Source organism: Chenopodium quinoa, unplaced genomic scaffold (genome assembly GCF_001683475.1).
Source record: "Chenopodium quinoa cultivar QQ74 unplaced genomic scaffold, ASM168347v1, whole genome shotgun sequence".
In the NCBI taxonomy this organism is placed as follows: Eukaryota; Viridiplantae; Streptophyta; class Magnoliopsida; order Caryophyllales; family Amaranthaceae; genus Chenopodium; species Chenopodium quinoa.
In genome coordinates this window covers 13,996,496-14,017,408 of record NW_018742738.1, presented here as the reverse complement: position 1 = coordinate 14,017,408, position 20,913 = coordinate 13,996,496, and positions in this window count along the sequence as shown.

Here is a 20,913-nt window from a genome sequence, read left to right as displayed (position 1 = left end):
ATTACTACCGCAAATTAAAAAAGTTTTGAATTAATACCGCAAATTTTTTTAAGATGTTGCGATTACTACCAAAATCCCATTAAACCCAACTATGACGCCATTATATCACTTTAACCCATGTTTAAAACTCTTAACCATGGTCAAACATGGGTTAAAGCCCTTAACCATGACGTCATTATATCCATAACCCATTTTCTTTTTTTTGGGGGGCTGGTTAAAGCCCTTAACCATGACGTCATTATATCCATAACCCATTTTCTTTTTTTTGGGGGGCTGGTTAAAGCCCTTAACCATGGTCAAACACGGGTTAAAGGGATATAATGACGTCATAGCTGGGTTTAATGAGAGTTTGGTAGTAATCGCAACATCTTAAAAAATTTTGTGGTAGTAATTCACAACTTTTTTAATTTGCGGTAGTAATTTACAAAGTGGTATTAAATTGCGGTAGTAATTGACAAATTATCCAAAAGTTAATGACCTATTATATCAGGTTATTTAAAAAGTGTTAAGACCTGATTGATCCAAAAAAAAAAAAAAATAATAATAATAACAAAACCCAAAAATAAAAACACTCGCCCCCCTCCCCTTTCCCCACCATCTCACCTTAACACCAGTTGGCTGCCCATCCAGCACCGCCAGTGTCGCCGATTTTCCCCACTCGGCCCCTCCCCGAAACACCGAACACTCTTGCTTAAACGAAGCAGCTTCATCTACTACCTTTATTATCTGGTTGGTCAATTGAATTAGCCTTTTAAAGATCTATTTAACCAAATCCTCTATTTTTGTACCTCAAATTCTTCTCTTTTCAATTGGGGTTTCTATATCTTCAATAAACTGCTTTCTTTAATGGCCAAATCATTAATTTTAGAAGATACCATGTGTCGTACATTCCCTACCAGATTTGTTTTAATACTACAAGACTGTGGGTTAGGGTTTTTGGCTTGCCTTTATAGAAGGGCTACCTGACAGATATAGGTACATGAACTCGGCAGTGAATCTAAGGATGAAGAACCGGAGGACATACCACTGTGGGAGCAGAGACAGATGTGGGAAAGAGACAGAGGCTATGTTATGTCATTTGAGAGTGAAAGTGACTCTGAGCAATTCGTCTCAGGATCAGAGGAACTCATGGATGAAGATGTTAGTGGAATGAGTGAGGAACAAACCCACATTAGCAATTATGTTCCAGTTCTCAGGCTGTCTCCTGGAAGATGGTTGGGACTACAAGGAGATCTATATGATGAGTTTTACCCACCAAGAAGGAGAAGATCAAAAAGCCCAATGGATGAGGAGATGGAAGAAGTAACCCAACCAATGAATACAAATCCAATCTCGGGGGTTAATAATGCTGTATTAAACAATCAAGGTATGCAACCAAACCCGCATAATTTAAGTTTTAATCCTGCTGGCAGGGATTGATTTGGGGTTATTGGCTGCATGCTGGGTGCTAGAACAGGAACAATGACTAGAGAAACAGGCAACATTATCTCTAGTCATCGTTTCACCCATATGAGTACTGATAGAACTACTATATCGCTGGGGCTCATTGTACAAAACTCATCCTATGAAGTTGGTGAATCCTCTCGAGGAGCAAGAGAAACACCAACTACTCTATTTGAGTCACTAGGTATTGTTGAATGGGCAGCCACACCATTCCAAGAACTAATGGATGTGAATCAAGTAGGGTCTGGCCAGTTGCAAGATGTAACCAATCAAGCAGTTAATCTATGGGGTAAACACCAAGACAGGGGAGATGCTCTGTTTTCTTCAACAACTGATCTAAGTGTGCATCGCTTGGATAGTGATATGCAGCCTACAGACAGATATACAATGGAAGCTCATAGAAGAATGGTGAGATCTGTTGCCCTCTTAAGGGAATTCAAAGCATCACTAGGTGATCCTAGTCAGGATACCCAAAGAAGACCAGATTTAATAGGGTTTGTACCAAACCTATTCGATCTGGAACTAAGAAATTTCGCACTCACTGAGTGCGCACTACCAAATTCACCAATCACACCGTTGGGATCAATTGACCTGCAAGACTTTTCAAACTCAAATGTGCAACAATGGGGGCATAAGAAGAAGAGAAGTAGCACTGGAAGGAAAACACGCTCTGAAAACGAGTGCAATATAAGAGAAACAGGTTCAGACGCTACTTGGATGGGCTGCAAAAGATTGAAGACCTTGAATGGCTGGGCTGAGAAAGGGGGTTTCAGCTTATGGTACAAAGATAAGAATGGAGCAAAAAGATTTAAGTCGAAGGCAATCTCTGATGTTGATATGGCAAGAAATTGGGGTGTTTGTGTGGGTGAAGATATAATCAAAACGAGAGGAGAAGCAGACCAACTCAGAAACTCGTGACAACAAAAGACTTAAGAGTGAGGAAATCAACTCGGCAATGCTGGAAGCTATGGTTGATATGGATTGGGACGTCCAAACTGGTATTCTAAACTCAATCTCAGATGGAAAAAAAGATGTGGTAGATGAACCAGATCAGCTCCCAAAACCCAAACGAAGTTATTTCCTGGAATTCTCGTGGTTTAAACGATCCACACGCCCCGAAAATCCCCTATCTAGTGTGGTTAATTAAGAATAAATTTCCTTCTTTTCTTTTTCTTTCAGAAACTAAGATGTGTAGGAACGATCTTTTCTCTAAATTAAGATCTTGTAACCCCTCCTTTTGTTGCGGAGTAGATGCAGATGGGGCTAGAGGGGGCCTACTAGTGCTACGTTGGGTTAGTGCTAGTGTTACCTGTGTCTTTTCCTGAAAAAATATCATTGTTTGTAAAATTGTTGAATTAAATGATGATATGAAGTATGTCTTTTTCTTTTACGGGGAGCCTAGAATTGAGAATAGAGTAGAAGTTTGGAACACTTTACTCCACTTACAACTTAGTTTTCCAAATCACTTGATTATTGGTGATTATAACCAAGTAGAAAACTTAGATGATAAGTTGGGAGGTAGCTCCTGTATAAGAGGAGCTGATGAGTTCTTGGATTGGAGATTACAGGGAAATGTGTTACAAGTTCCCTTCTCCGGACCCAGAGTCACTTGGAGTAATAAAAGAGATGGCAATGAGCTAGTAATGGAAAGATTGGATCGAGCATATGTAATGGTTTGACAGCTTCCTAGAAGGAAGAGTTACAAATGAACCATTAACAATTTCTGACCATGCTGCCATTACTCACAACACTATGGCAGATTTTAAAGTCTCAAATAGACCATACCAAATCAAGAAATGGTGCCTTCAAATTCCAGAAATAGTTGAGATTATTGAACAATGCTGGGAACAAACTATACAAGGCTTTACAAATTACATCCTTTCTTATAAACTAAGGCTGGTAAGAACAAGACTGCAGAAATGGTGTCTTTTACACAAGAAAGTTTGGGGAATAAACTGGAAGAAAATCACAAACAAGCTGCAGGTTTTAGGGGCGTCTGTGATTACTAGTGAAGATGGGAATGTTTACATGGATAGACTAAAGGGAGCCATAACGGATTGTGAACTACAATTTGGCTATTGGCAACAACGAATGAAGCAAAATTGGATCAAATTTGGTGACTGCCCTACTAAATTGATGTACAACAAGGTTAAACAAAGGCAGAAGAAAAATGAGATAACTATGATCAATAATAATGAAAATGTTTGGGTGGAGGGACATGAAAAGGTTTCTGAGCAAATTATTCTTTCTTTGAAAGAAATTTTGCAGCCTACCCACTCTGAGCTAAGGGGCAGTAAGGTAGAAGCTATTTTAAACCAATTAGCACTTCCCACCTTGTCAGCAACTGAGAAACAGGAGCTTGACGCACCACTGTCTTCTGAATAAATAAAGTCAGCCATGTTCTCCCTTCATGCAGCTAAATCACCAGATGGTATAATTGCAGAGTTCTTTCAAGTAAATTGGCAACTGGTGGGAGATGAAGTGGTAAGAAGCACCAAGGACTTCTTTAACTTGGGCTTCCTACACAAAAAATGGAACCAATCCTTGTTAGTCATGATCCCAAAGACTGCAGCTCCAGAATATGCCAATCAATTCCGGCCTATAAGCTTGTGTAACACAATGTACAAGTGTATCTCGAAGTGTCTAGTGAATAGAATGAAGGGCCTACTTCCCAACTTAATTTCGGATTTTCATAATGCTTTCATCCCGGGGAGGCATATGGAAGACAATATCCTTCTCAACCATGAGCTCTTACACACCATCAATACTAGACACACTTCAAAGCTAGCAGCTCCAAAGATAGATATGTCAAAGGCGTACGACAGGGTGGATTGGACTTTTCTCTTAAAGGTACTTGAGGCATATGGTTTTACTGCAAAGTGGTTACAGTTGATCTCACAGTGTGTTACCACAGTTTCTTATAAAGCTCTGGTAAATGGACAAACAACAGAGGTTTTCAACCCACATTGTGGCCTTAGGCAAGGAGATCCCTTATCTCCCTACCTTTTTCTTTTTTGTATGGATATCCTTTCTCGTATGCTCACTCTAGCTCAATCAAGACATAAACTGCCTTAAGGGCATTAAGGTATCAAGAAGAGAACCTTCAATCACTCATCTCTTTTTTGCGGATGATGCAATGATTTTCTTTGAAGCCTCTGAACTTTCAACTAAGTCAGTCAAGGACATACTAGAGAGATTCGGAGAAGCCTCAGGCAAGCAGTTAAATCTGCAAAAATCTTTTGTCAAGCTCTCACCGCATATAAGAAACGATATTGCGGATAATGTGAAGAACATTTTAACAGTCTCGGGGACACAGTTTTGACAAGCACTTGGGAGTGCCCGTAGACATGCAGGGAAGGAAATGTATGATTTTTTCTTACCTAGGTATACTATCTGTAAGAAAGTAAAATCTTGGAATGCTTTGAAACTGACCCAAGGAGCAAAGCTTGTGCTTATAAATACTGTTCTACTGAGCATAGCAACTCATGTGATGAGATGTCTTAAGCTCCCCATTTCTATCACCAACAAAATTGACTCCATCATAACAAGGTTTTGGTGAGGGAATGGTGAAGACAGAGGAATGCACTGGGTTAAGAGATCAACTGTTCAAGCACCGCGTTTAGAGGGGGGGTTAGGAATTAAAGGAGCCGATGATCTAAACACCACACTACTTTTTAAACAAGCCATCAGAATTCAGTAAACCTGCAGCTGGTACTTGCAAAAATCTACAAAGCATAAGGCACAGACTTTTCAAATTTATTCGAACCAAGACTTTTAGGCACTGGTGCTATTTCGTGGGGTAAAAGAGGCTTACTCAAAGCAGCTTCGAGCTTCAGGAAAGGCTTTGCGTGGAAAGTTGGGACGGGTAACAGATGTAACACCCCAATATTTCTCTCTTAAAAACCTGTGAGAAACCTGTATATAACTTGAACAATTTCAAGAGAATTACTGGTGTGCTACCGACACGTGTTCAAACGTTAAGACTATCTTAGAAATTAGCAGCGGAAAACCAAAACAGTTTTGAATAAACCTCAAAACAAAGGAATTAAATCAAAATAAGTATTACAAGTTGGAACCATTAAGACCCTTATTCAAAACCCAAAAAAAAAGTAGTAAGTGATTAAATTCAGTGCTCAAATAAATTCAAACCCAAAAGAATTAGTGTCAACTAAAATCAAATTAAAATAAATTCAAACTTGCAAAAGAAATAATATGCAAACAACCAACTCTCTACTCAAGATCCCACAACCCTGATGAATGCTGCATGTGTAAGAACCTGTGGTTATTCTGCTCCCCAATATTACAAGTGTAAAAATTGGATCGTCACAGGGTCATTGAAAGGCGAAGGCCATGACCAAAGAAAGACACACACAAAAGCACGCAGTCAGCAAAGCTGAGTACATACAAACTACTAAATAAATTAAGAAAATACCTAACATGGTACTAATAATCAAGCACAAGCATCATTAAATACAGACTCAATTCATGACTCGATTATCAAATTTATTAAGACCTCACTAATTAATATTAACTGACTCATTTATTTATTTCATTGGATTTAGCAATAGACAAGGTTGTCCAACCCATGTCCCATTTGGAACATCAATAAAGAAAAACCCCATGCCTCCTTTCGGAAACATCAATAAATATCCAACGACCACGGGCGCGACTCCGTGACCGTAGTTAGTATGAGATCTCACCTAATTCCTAGTTTTAGAAAAATAATATTTGAAATAGGAGACTCGTAGATCAGACGGCCTCGATAAAAGTACACGGCTAATACCCCTTGTCAACCCCTGATTGTCATTACTCCAGATGTGCACCATTCCAGAGTTTTATTGCTCATCCATCTTGCACTTTACGTGATTTACAGGTTTAGACTTGGTGATGACGCATATACATATCAATACAAACATCACAAAAGCAATTCAATCAAACATGGAAAATTCTCAATTTAGATTCTTGATTTATTAGTGACAAACAACATTTATTAATTATTCCAATACTACCTCGGTGTATAAACACCTTGAGTGCATAAGGCACCCCAAAACCTTAACCTCGTCTTACAAGACTTGAATTTCTCCTTTACTCATCTTGTTTACATAATCATGAACGAGTAATAATTTGATCTTTACACCAATCACATACCTTTGCCTTTAAGCGCACCTTGCATAATTAAAGCACAAATAATACTTGCATTATAAATTAGTGCACATCATTTGAAATTCACAATGTATAACCAGACAATTTAACCCAGTCAATCCTATACATGATACTAAGTTCTCGATCCGTCCTTAAACATGCACCTGCAAGCAAGGTTTCGTAACTTGTACGTACCTTGTGTAAACAATCCGGTTGGCCACTTTAAAACTAGAAGTCGCCTTCTACAAAGTCCTCTCCTAAACCAAACAATTAGAAATAAATCAATACCAAAGCAATTAAAATTACAGCAATACTAAACTACTTTGAAACCTCTTAAATCATCAAAATAAAGCCTTTAAATTGTCCCCAAAGATCAAAGTTATAAATATAACATCCCAACTTTAAGTTTATATGTTAGAATTATAAAAATATAGTGTTTTATATCAAATTACAGCAACTTTAAAGTGAGTAAATAAATCTGGAAATTTGTTTTAAGTATATAAAATAACCCCATAATCATAATTACTTGAAATAGTCATTATATAGCAAGTTAGTGTGTTAAAAACCCAAGAATATAACAATTCAATGCAATTAGAGGCTTCAAAATAAAAGGTATGAAATCTGAAAATTATTTTTTAAGTTAGAATATAAAGTTCAAAGCTTTTTCAATCACAAAATACTCACAATAATTATTTTATAGGTTTAGAAGCATAAAACATGAAATTAACACTACTTGTTCATAAAAATTGAAACTTTAATAAATCTGAAAATTTATTTATGATTAAGATAATTATACTTTAATGTAATTTAAACATAGTATGATTAGATGACTTGATTAACACGTTATCAAGCCCTAAAACATGAAAAATCAATACTTTAAACCCTAAATTCATACATATACCAAATCTGTAATTTTATTTAATAGTTTAGACATACAAAACCCATAATTTATAATATTTTGTAATTTATACATACTATTAAAGCCTAATAACAATAATTTTATAATTGAAATCAAATAAAAATTGAATCTTTAATCAAAATAACAAGAAATAAAGAAAAGAGAAATAAGAGGAAGGAGAAGAGAGGAGAGGCGAACTGCAGTGGTCGGCTGTGTTGGGCGGCGCGACGGTCAGACGGGCGCGGCGGCAGCAGCAGTTTCGGGTTTTTTTTTTTTTTTTTGTGGTGTTGTACGTGAGAGCAGGGGAAAGGAGGAGAAGAATGAAAGCTGTTCTCTTTTTTTTTTTTTTTTTTTTTTTTTTTTTTTTTTTTTTTTACGTGAGAAGGAGGAGAAGGGTAAGGGTTTTTGAGGGTTTTATTTGGGCTTTTGGGTTTCCTAATTAGATTAGGAGTAATATTTGGGTTTTGGGCTATAATGTTAAAATAGTTTGTAAATTAGTAAAAATATGTTAGTTTACTTAAATCTTTTCATAAAAAATAATTTATTTAATGAAACTGACATAAAAATATTTGTAAGAATAATATATAAATAAATTATAATTAAGTTAAAAATATGGGGGATTACAATCTACCCCTCTTAAAAGAAGTTTCGCCCTCGAAACTTTAACCAAAATCCATAGTTCCTCAAAAGTATTCAAACTTATGCGTTTTGTATTGCTGTAAATTGCTTGCTTCTTAACGATTTATACTCAATGAACTCATATTTGGCCAAAGTTTACATACTTTTATTGTATGTAAACGCAATAATGATGCATAATGATAACCAAAACATGCAAAAACGTGCAAAATCAAGCAATAAATGGTATAATTGAGGTAAAAGCGCGAAATTACATCGCATTATTCCCCCCTAAAAAGAAAAGAGTTACGCCCTCGTAACTCACCTGGTCAAACAACTCGGGATATTTGTTTTTAATCTCTTCCTCGACCTCCCAAGTAGCCTCTTCGTACTCTTGGTTTGACTAAAGGACTTTCACTATCTTCACATCTTTGTTTCTAGTACTACGCACCTTGTGATCTAGTATCTTGACTGGTCTTTCTTCATAAGTTAGAGACTCATCTAGTTGAATAGTCTCCGGCTGCAAAACATGGGTTTCACTAGGCACATACTTTTTCAGTTGGGAAATGTAGAATACATCATGCATTTTCTCGAACTCCATTGGCAAGACCAATTTGTAAGCCACTTTCCCCACACGTTGGAGAATTTCATATGGACCCACATATTTTGCACTAAGCTTCCCTTTCTTGCCGAATCGCATCACACCTTTTGTTGGAGAAACCTTTAGAAATACTTTGTTTCCAACATTAAACTCATCATCTCTCCTCTTCAAGTCAGCATAATGAGCGCGGGGAAATTATGTCGTTGACTAACCTCCTCACGGCCAAACAAAATTTATTATAATTCTAAACTAACCCCTAAACAAGTCTAGTGGTAAGTTCGGAGTCAAACCACAAGGAACGGTAATGTTGGATTGTTCTCGATCTAATGCTTAAGCTACGCCGAAGTCGGTTTATGGATAGTGGACACTACAACTACACTAACACACATATAAAGATCAAGATATTACAAAGTCTACTAGGGGCAAAAATCCGCTTTGAACAATTAACAAGTTAATGGGAATCGATTTGATAATCAATCATGCAAAGAAAGAATTAAAATGGGAATTAATTACCATTAAGAGCAATCTCTCAAATTCCTAGTCTAGATCCCTCATTCACTAGGTGCATAGAAGAAATTTACCCAAAATGCAATCAAATATATAAATTCTAATTCACAATCCCTTGTCAAACTAGAACTAACATGCAATTAAGTTTGCTATCTTGGGAGATCAATCCAATCTATAACAAACAACATGCCACCATCAATTCAATCAATTTAATCACACAATTATCATCAAATTTATCTCAAATAACTCAATTAACCATAACAAAGCTTCACTCAACACCTAGTAGAAGGAAATCTACTCAAACATTATTAACAAAGCAATTAATAAAGCATAAAGAGAGGAGACTAAGAAATGCTCATTGATATAAAATGGAGATCTTCAAATCATCAAATTCCTCCTTTGATTATCCAAAATCCATGAAAACCATTGTTTCTCTCACTTTCTCTCTCCAAAATTTGAGAGTTTCTCTCTCTAAAAACCTAAAACTAACCTAAAACTACTGAAAATATGAATTCACACTCTAAAATGAGCAAAAAAAAAATCTATTTATAGCCCTTACTAAATTGCCTAGGAAGCTCCGCAAAAAGTCGAGCAGCGCGCAGAGGAGCGGGCGCTCCAATTTCGTGCACGGGCGCTCCTAGCTGCAGCAAAATATGGCAGAATCGTTCCAGAAAGTTTGGAGCGGGCGCTCCTCATAGGATGCGCGCCCGCTCCTATCGGACTGGGCAAACCGCTCAGCTTCAAATGAGCATATCTCCCACGTTTTACAACGGAATTGGGCATATGACCTGTCTTTGGAAAGCTCTCAAGATAAGCTTTCATCTCCAATTGGAATTGCCCCAAAGTGTTTTGTAGATCAAAAGATATAGGCGTTTGAAGTTCGATCATTGCAAATCAAGTGCACATTTCTTCATTACTTGTTCTTTTATGTTTTATATTTCTTCAATCTTGAGCAATGAACTTATCCAAGTGTTCCCAAACATAAGAATAAAACAATAAAGTTTAATCTAATGCCATAAGCAACCAAAATATGCAAGAAAAGCCAAAATTTAAGCAATAACGACATTTCACACACAAACATGACAAATGTAGTAAAACGCTATTAAAACCAAGTAAAAAGATAGAAAAACTATGAAAAACTAACTACAAAACTCCTAAAAATAGCGACATAAATGACACTTATCACATAACTCTTCTGTCTATCTTGTGCTGCCTTGATACGCGACTGGATTAGTCTCACCTTTCCCACCATATCCTCAATGAAATCTGTACCCAAAGTAACCCGTTCACTGTAATCATTCCAGCAAACTGGGCTTCTGCACTTCCTTCCAATACAATGCTTCAAAAGGTGCCATCTTGATGCTTGCATGGTAACTGTTATTGTAGGAGAATTCGATTAAAGGTAGGTGATCCTCCCAATTTCCTTGGAAATCTAAAGCACAAGCTCGCAACATGTCCTCCATGGTTTGGTTTGTTCTCTCAGTCTGACCATCTGTTGCAGGGTGAAAGGCAGTATTCATCTTCAATGCTGTCCCAAGGTTCTCTTGCACTTTTTTCCAAAACTTTGATAGAAACCACGAGTCTCTATCTAACACTATGTCCTCGGGAACTCCGTGCAACCGAACTACATTCTTCACATAGACGCTTGCTAGCTGCTTCTTTTTCCAGGTTTCTTTGATAGGAATGAACATCGTTGACTTAGTAAGTCTGTCTACAATCACCCAAATCGTGTCATTTCCAGTACGAGTCTTTGGTAAGCCTGTCACAAAGTCCATGGATATGGAATCCCACTTCCAACCTGGTATTTCTAATGGTTGTACCTTTCCCATGGGTCTTTTGTGGTCTATCTTCACTTTCTGGCACATCAGACATTTGGATACAAACTCAGCCACTTTGCTCTTCATATTCGGCCACCAATAGAACTCCTTCAAATCCTTATACAACTTATCACCCCCAGGGTGAACTGAATATGGTGTATTATGGCACTCCTCCATGATTTTCCTTTTAATATCCTCACACTTCTGTGATATACACCATCTCTCCTTGTATCTCAAGTTCCCATCCTCATGAATCTTGAATCCCGTCTCCGCCCCACTAGTCACACGATCCCTAATCTTCTGAAACGACTCATCCTCCAGTTGCTTTTCTTTAATCTCCTCAAACATGGAAGGTTGGATGGTTAAAGCACTCAGTAATCCCTCTAACTCTCCTTAGTTGTTAACCTCAAGGTTTAATCTCCTCATATCTTCACACAACTCATTGGCCACAATAAAAGCATTGACATTATGACTCGACTTTCTGCTAAGGGCATCCGCAACTACATTCGCCTTTCCCTCGTGATACTGGATATGAACATGGTAGTCTCTAAGATATTCTAACCATCTACGTTGCCGCATGTTCAAGTGATCTTGGGTAAATATGCACTTTAGACTTTTATGGTCCGTGAAGATCTTACAAGAAACACCGTAAAGGTAGTGCCTCCAAATCTTTAAAGCGAATACAATAGCTGCAAGTTCCAAGTCATGGGTAGGGTAGTTGACTTCATGTTTCTTCAGTTGTCTCGATGCGTATGTGTAGGGAATAAATTTCAAGCGTTTATCCCACTAGCTTGAACCCCACTGTGATCATACACTAAAGTACGGTGGCGTCCAAAAGGGAAGAAGATAGAGAAAAAGAGTCGCCAACAAGTTTTTTAGGAACTTGTAAACCGTTCATAGGGTGAAGGTTACACCCCTAACGATCCAAGAGATCGTCAACTCCATAAGGTCTAGAACCAAATAAGGGTTCGGGGATGATGGTACAAATCCAACCTAAAAGAGATTGAACCTGCCCTAATAATAGGCCTCTACTTTATTCTGATCGTATTCATGTGCGCTTTCTGATTAACATGCAATCAATAGGATTACCCTAAACCTGTTTAATCTATGTTGGTTGAATTTAATGCACAAATAAAACTATTATTGGCGATCACTTGAATTATAATCATATTAACCCTAACAAGATTATTAAATATCTTATTAAGCGTGATTACAAGTACCAATTCCCTTTAAACACGCATAAAGGATGTGATCAAGCAATAAAAAAATAAAATATGTATCAAGCAACATAATAATAAAATAAATATAAATCATGATCATAAAATTATAACAATGAAGTAATCATCATAATAACAATCATATTAACCATAATAATAATCATGAATAATGTTAATGCATAATAAAAATAGCAAGATCCTAGACATGATACTAACAAGATTAAATATTAGGAAGAAAATAGGAAGCATCGTAACAATCATATTTAATATTAAAATTACCCTAGACATGATACTAGGAATATCATAATAACAATATAAACATGATGTCTACATTATAACATCAATAAATCAATTAAAGTACTTACTTTGATGCTTCTTACCTCTTTCTAATAACAAAATACACACGTTAGTAACTTCAAGGAAAATAATAAAACAAAACAAAAGAATTAAATAATTGAAATAGAGATTTGGGACCAAACCCTCAGAAATTAAAACCTTTCACGTCTAGGGCGAAGACAATTTCGAATATGGCTAGGTGTTTCTAGATCTTGTGAATGCGGAATTTTGTACGTGAAAAACAAAGTTTGGAAGAAAGAAAGAAAGAGATGAATGAATTAAAGAATGCTAAAGAATTAATGATTGTAGATGAAAACTTGTGTATGAGGAGAATCGGTGAATGATAGATGTAGATGATTCAATGAAAACGGAGTTTTTAATACGATATTTATAAAGAAAATCCGTCAAAAAGATAAATTAAACAAAACAGAGTCTGACGCATAAAAAACAGAGCTGGCGCCAACCCTGGCTAGCTGGCGCCAGGCACCAACACTAGCGCTAGGCGTCACGCCTGGTTCCAGGCGCCAAGGCCTGAGGTTAGGCGCCAAGCCTAATTTTAACGCGTTTTCGAAAATCAGATAAGTTTGCCGTACTGGAGGATAAAATCATATAATTTCCTCGAAAATGCTATTTGATTTCAATTAAAACTCTGAAAAGTCAAAAATCAATTTATCAATGCTAATTAAATTAGGAATGAAAAGAACCTTCTAGAAGAATCTAGAAGACTAAAATTATTCCTAATTGCATTAGGAATGATAAATCATATTAGGCCCTCCCTTAGATCATTGGGCCGTATATAAAGCTCAAACCGGGCCCAGTTTAATAAATTGGCCATAACTTCCTCAATATTCATCGGAATTGGGCTTATAATATATCGTTGGAAAGCTCTTGTCAAGCCCCATCCAACTACACTACTATTGGACCCATATCATGGACTAACCAAACTGGATTGACTGTTTTCTCAAAATAAGTTTTCAAAAATAGAGAGAAGAGGAAAGAATTAAAACTTTCCGCAACACTAGACTTTCCACACTTTCACTTTATTCGATTATGATTCGACGTGAAAGGTACTCATCAGCGGGTTTGGTTTTGGGGAGACACAAATGGGTGTCTACAGAAGCCCCCAATTTGACAGAGTTTGGAGAAACGCGAGTTTCAAAAAACAAAAGCCAAAGTATCGATAGGGATGGAGAATGATTCAGAACGTTCTGCGATCCTAAATCAATCTTGTAACGCCGATACCTGCAAACTAGCGTTAGTTAAATAGTTAAAAGAGTTAAGAAACGCGTATCTTGCACCGTCGAGCGCACGTCTCTGAAAGTAAACCTCCTACAAGCTAGAGAATGCCATCCTGCTTGAAAGTCGCTACGCCTGTAACTGCTTCCAAATTAGAAGATTGCTTCGCCTGAAACGATCTTCCTCCGCTATGATAATATTCCACGTCCAAGGGAATACTATCGAAGATTATTTCTCTCGAAACAATCCTCATCCGCATTGATAATATTCCATGTCCAAGGGAATACTATCGAAGATTATTTCTCTCGAAACAATCACCATCCGCATTATGACCATCTTCCATGCCTAAGGGAATATGATCGAAGACAACTTCGCCCGAAATTACCTCCAGTTGTTTGTGACAACTCTCCGCAAGCTAGGGAATGCCGTCGAAGATATCCTCTCTTGAAGTCATCCTCATTTGATGCGATAATTTTCCAAAGGAAATTACCGAAGATCCACGCCTGTCGATCTTTAAAAGTTCGCCTGAACTTTGCTCCCGCTATGCCTGTACGTCGGCGCTTCTATTGTTTTGAACCTGTATGTCGGCGCTCTTTTGCTCTTGAACTTATATTCGCTGCTTTTTGCTAATGAGCCAATGCTTAGGCGCTTTAAGCTAAGTGAGACGATCTCTTATCAGGTCGATCACTTCATGTAATCAAGCCGATTACTAAATCATGTCAAATTGCTTAGAGGGGCTAACTGGCGTACCAAGGAACCCAGAAAATATGTTGCAGAAAGATAGATCATTCCCACCAGGGGCTGGGTGATCTGGCGCCGCTGAAAAGCCATCAGCGCCACCTTATTAGCATTAGCGCCTGGCGCTGATATTGGCGCCAGGCGACAAGCCTAATTTGTGACGTCAATGCATAGGGCTTGGCGCCAGCACGGGGACTTCCTTAAATACCCCTTTCCCCTTCATTTTGCTGCTGCTCGTCGCGATTTTGCTCGAAAGAAAGTCCAAAAACTTCAATTGTTCGGTGCTTGCTCGTTTCTCAACCGAATTCGCTCAAATTTGTTGCAAATCAAAGCTCTTTTCATCTATTTTCCTGATCTATGTAAGTTTTCTTCAAACTTACATTAGTTTTTATAAATTCTTGGCATGTTTATTCACGAATTTCATGAAAATTCGAAACTTATAATGCTCAATTTGCTTTGTTTGTCAAGTTTTATGCTATGAAATTTCTTGATTATGTTTATATATTGCCTTGGGAGTAATTTGAGACTTGTTTGACTCAATTTGGTGAAGAAATGAGCAATTTGCCATTGTTGGACCTCTTAAGGCCGTGAAGAACAATGTGACTCGTTCTTGATATTCTTGCTAGTAATTCTTGTCCAATTTGTCACAATAATAACTATAGTGTTGCAAGAAATTGTTTGATTGCTTGAAAAAATGTCGTTATGCTCAATTTGAATTTGTGCTCTGTTTTAGTACTACGTACTCTGTTTTTGCGAACATAGTATCATGCGGCTAGGCAAACCTTAGATACTATTGAACCTTAATTCATGATAATTTTGCACAATGTAGCATGGCTAGACAGCGAGGCTCGGGTTCACGGTCCCGAAACACTAGACGGGAGTATGAGCCCGTAGAGGATGACATCACGCCTTCCACTTCGCTTGGTCAACTTCCGGAGTGGGATGAGCGGACCCTGTTCTTCGCCCCTGTCCACCACATTTTTGAGACGGTGAGACAGGGTATTGCGCCCGGGAGGACACGACATCACGGCTCTGGCTATGATGGTTTGGGCGATTTGTACAGGATGTACATCGCCAGGGATCTTGAGACGAGACTCCTATGGGAGTCTTACGGGCTAGCTACTCTGTTTGAGACCTCTGAGGCTATGGTCGCCTCCAGCGGGGGTCATCATGTAGTGCGCGCTTTGGTGGAGTTCTTCTAGGACACTACCAACACCTTCCATTTCCCCTGGGGCGAGATGATGGTCACCGATATGGACTTCAGTCTCATCACAGGAGTGGAGTTCACCTCTGTGCCACTGCCGTTTGACAGCGGAATCGACGTCTTTTCTTCGGAGGTCGAGGAGCTGTTGGGGCCGATCGCTATTCGGGCCCGAGCTGAGGTTGAGATGACTCAGTTTAGTGCTAGAGGAATTCGCCGTTCGATGCTAGCAGCGGCTCTTGATGACGATGCGACCACCCGAGAGCAGCGGGTGCGCATTTTGTGCTGATGTTGTTGTCAGGGACATTCTCCCCTGACAAGGGTAGTAGGGCATTGCTTTACTACCTCCCCGCTGTCCGTGATCTCCATCGGATCGGGACTTATGACTAGGCCAGCTTAGCATTTACTCACACTTTTAGCTCTTTCTAGATTTGGTTCTACGAGTATTTTCCTTCTGTTGCGCCGGCGAGACCATCGCCACGGGGATTTCCAGTGAGCACCTATTGGGGCGGCCACCATGTGGACATGTCCACTACACATATCCGGAACCGGATCATCGCGGTACGACTTTTATTATTTATTTTGCTTTTTCGCGATGCTTTAAGTATACGTTCGCCTGATTGATGTTCGTTGTATGGTCCTGAGGTGGTGTACCGGCCGTGGGGAAGTTGGACAGTCCCTGGGTTAGCCGCTCAGTATTCTGCTTAGCGTCGCTATTTCTTGGGGACTTATGGGGCGGTCGCCTACTTAGGAGAGAGGGTTGTTAGACAGCATTCTTCTGATGTTTTTGTCGTTCCTACTCCTCCACCACGTCATATGTTCGACGAGGCGCGGTTGTCGAGCATGTCTGAGGGAGCTGGTACCCCTTGGCGCTCCCATGTAATCCTCGGGCGGTGTTATGCTGAGGAGCTACTATCTTTGTTAGCTCCAGACCCCGTACCGGCTGAGGATGTGAAGGTAAGATTTTCAGTTCTTTACTTTCCACGAAGTAGCCCCCAAGTAATGTTTTATTGACCTTTTTGTCTTATCAGGACGGTGCTACTAAATTCGTGCCACCCCGTATGTCCATCCACTATCAGGGGATGTACGGGCCGATTGAGGAGATGATTTCTCCAGCTCCCGAGGGTGAGCGCTTCGTAGAGCGGTCAATTCCTCACCACCAGACTCGAGTAAGCCTAGTTACCCACAAATTTTTTGTTTTTGTCCAGATATCACGCATGTTTACTGACTTATTTTTCTGACAGTTTTCACGCGAGGTGGTTTCGGCGATGGCACGATGTATAGATGCCTTCTGGAGCCAGCTCGTCCGGATGAGGAACGCGGCCACTTGCCGCCGGGATGACGTCACCCGAGAGGTAGTCTTTATATATTTCGTTGCATTACTGTTTCAATTTTACCCTGTTTCTGATTTAATTCTTTTTGCAGGGCTAGCCTATCTCTTCTCACACACGCGCGAGACATGAGGAGCGGAGGGATCCGGCGAGGTCCAGCTCGAGACGTCTTCGTACTTCGTCAGGGGGTAGAGGTGGTCGCTCCGAGGCTGCTCGTGGTGATGTTGCTGAGGGCTCGGGATCTTCTTCTGAGTGTGCTCATGCTGCACCGGTAGGAGAGGCTACCTCGGCTTTTAGAGGTGGTGGGATGTACGAGGTAGGCTCATCATCGCAGAAGCCTCCGCGGCCTCAGCCTCAGGTTGATCCTGGCTAGAGTGGTCCTATATTGAGTCTTCCTCCTCCTACGGAGACTGGAGCTGGAACTAGGGCTGGTGGAGAGGTGACTCCTCGTACAACGCAATTTTATGATATGATGGGCCTACGTCCTCCAGCGCCGTAGTTTGTTCCTGTGTATATTTTATTTTGACATTTTTTTATAGAACTTTGCCTTAGACTCATTATTTATAGACACATTTTGTATATTTATGTTATTATGAATTTATTTATTGTTATGTGTATGTTTGTGTGTGCAAGAGAAGTGTGACAAAAATTTTTGCGCAAAAATTCCGTCATTTTTATTATTGATAGAGGGTATCCGACTCTCTCCCCCAAAAAGGAAAAATAAAAAAGGAAAAAAGTCACATGAAATGTCGGGTGTTGGAATTTAAATAAAGTCCAAAAGAAAGAATAATATATTCAAAAAATGAAAGCTATTTTAATTAGTTAAGAAAAAGGATAAAAAAATGCTTAGGAAAGATAATCGGAGCCATAAAGTCATTAGTTGACTCAAGTTCAGTATTAAAAGCACAGGTTAATCACGCGCTTGCTTTGACAACTTGGCGCCAGCTGGCGCCACAATATGGCGCGTGGCGCTAGGCGCTAGGCGCTACACTTAGCATGTGGCGCCAAGCGTTGGCGGCTGGCACCAATTACAGGATTTCGACGCCAGTTGACGCTTACTCCGTATTTCATTTTGATTAAAATTTCTCACAATTTGTGCATAAATAGCCCCCTGCCCAACCGATTCTTTTCATAATTCCAGCGAATAAAATTATTCTTTGCTTTAGAAATCATAACCATGTCTTTAGTCACCAAAACCTTCACCCAATATACTCATGAATGGTGTCGATCTCTTAATGCGAGGGAGAGAAAAGAATTAGATCTATTTCACTTGGGGGGAATTTATGACATCAAAGGGGTAGATCTTGACTTAGATTTCATACATACTGCTCTAGAATTTTGGAATATTGACACTCATTGCTTCAGAATAGGGTATGATGAGATTAGCCCTTTGCCGGAGGAATTTGGTGTTATCTTAGGCTTCCCTACAATAGACCTTATAGCAATCCCTAGAGTAGATGCATATTATTATAAGGATTTTGAGCGCTTCTTTAATTTGAAAGAAAGGGATTTATCAAAAATAGTAGATGGCAACATAGTTAATTTGAAAGAATTTGCATGCCATTATTTTGATAAACCTCTTTCTGAATCTTTTCATATATATAGAAGAAGGGCGTTCCTGTTTTGCATGCTTAATCTATTTTTTCTTAGTAGAGGTAAAAATAATGAGGGCCAATCAATTATAACCACTGTTTTAGAACAAATTGAATCAGGGAGAAATCCAATGCCAGTTGGAGAGACTATGATTAGTCTGGGTGAATTGAAAAGGGACCCAAAAGCGCCTTTTCACGGCTCTCCGATTTTATTACAGGTAGAAAAATAATATTTTTAATTACAGAAATCAAAAAATATATTTTTGTATTGTAATAATAATTTATTTGCATTGCAATTTTTTCACACATATGGCTAATGGAGAGGTTAGGATTAATTAGCCCTCCGAACGATATTGAGGAGTATACTCCCAATTGCTTCGTGAGAAGGAAGAAGCGCATCCGTAAAATTGGGCGCCATGGGTGGAGGAAAGTCTTTGAATCACGTGATTTTGCTATCAAGTTGGTCGTCCCATGGTGGAAAATAGAAAGGATGGTTGGTGTTAACAAGCAACCTTTCTGCCGTCTTCCAAGCTTGTCTCGTGTAACTTATTATTATCCATGCAGGGTAAAAAGACAATACGGCTTGCTTCAGAATATTCTTTCCGGGGATCTTCGTCCTCCCTATGAGTACCCTGTATCTCAAGAAGTAGATAGATTCGAGAGCGCTAGACCTTTATGGGAAGTGATTACCCAAAGGGTTCCTCCTTCTTTGCCTAATGATATAAAGAAGTGGTTGTTGAAGAAATCTTCGGTTGATCAAGGTAGAACCGATGTGAAGAATCGTCTAGGTGACAGGGTGATTCCTGCCAAGGAACGCCTAGGTGCAAGAATTGAATTCAAAACACCTGCAATGCCTAGGAAGAAAGGTGCTACCAAAGATAAAGGGAAAAGGAAAGCTAACACCACAGATAAAAAGGCTTGGGTGGAAAAGAAGCATGGAGTGTTAGCTGAAAGGGAGACCATCTACACCAAAATTGAATGTAGGTCCTCTAAAGGATGCCTACTAGCTAAAGTTATGGATGAGGAGGAGGAAGCAGACAAAAATTAGAAAAGAGCTAGAAAGGAAAAGAAAGATTAAGAGCAATGCTTAGCTTTAAATTTATTAGACTTAGATTATTATTTTTATTTAAAGTTAATTTATTTCAGCTTTATTTAAATTCCATCAATAATGTAATTTTATTTTATTAACGAAATTTGAGCTTTCAATTAAATAGTTTACTTTAAATTTATTTTATTAAAGCAATGAAAACCGAAAAATTAATTTTCCAGAAATTCTTCGAGTACGGAAGTCGAAAATTTTCCGAAAAACACCAAAATTTGTTCAGAGTTTATTTCTGAATTGGCGCCAGTTATTTGCATTTGGCGCCTGCCATTGAAGTCTGGCTCCAGGCGCCAATTTAATCGGCTGGCGCTAATGATTTCTGGCTGGCGCCAGGTTCTTTTCTGCGACGCCAATAATTCGCCGATTTTATGTTGAATTTTTAATTAATTCTGGAACGCGGAGATGTCGAAAAATAAAGTGGCCGCACCCGTAAAGGGTTGCCTACATATCCTTTCTTAAGGAATCAGGCCGAACGTAGCTCTCTTGAGTATCCTACTCAAGTACTTATGGGTAGTATTTCTTAAGTTGGTCAAGATTTGTCATGTTTGAGAATTCATTGCCATCCATATCCGTTAGTTTTGCTGCACCTCCTGACAGGATTGTTTTGACAATGTAGGGTCCAGACCAATTAGGTCTAAATTTTCCCCTTGGGTCTAAAACATTTTTCCTTAGTGCTTTTAATACCAAATCTCCTAATTTGATATTTCTTGTCTTGACCTTCTTATTAAAATGCCTAGGCATACGAGTTTGGTAACACTGAGTGTGATGTAGAGCTTCTAGTCGTTTTTCGTCGAGTAGAATCAATTCTTCGTATCTTGCCCTAGTCCTCAACTTCATCAAATTTACTCTCTAACGCTATGCGTAGAGATGGTATTTCTAGTTCGACAGGTTGTACGGCATCCATTCCATATACCAAAGAAAATGGCGTATTTCCTGTTGATGTACGAATTGACGTGCGGTAACCCCACAATGCGAAGTGAAGCTTGTCAGGCCAATCTTTATAATTTTCTGTCATTTTCTCGATGATCGTCTTTAAATTTTTATTAGCTGCCTCGACTGCTCCGTTTTCTTGAGGTCTATAAGGGGAAGAATGATGTTGTTGAATGCCATATTTTTGTAGCAATTCTTCACATTCGT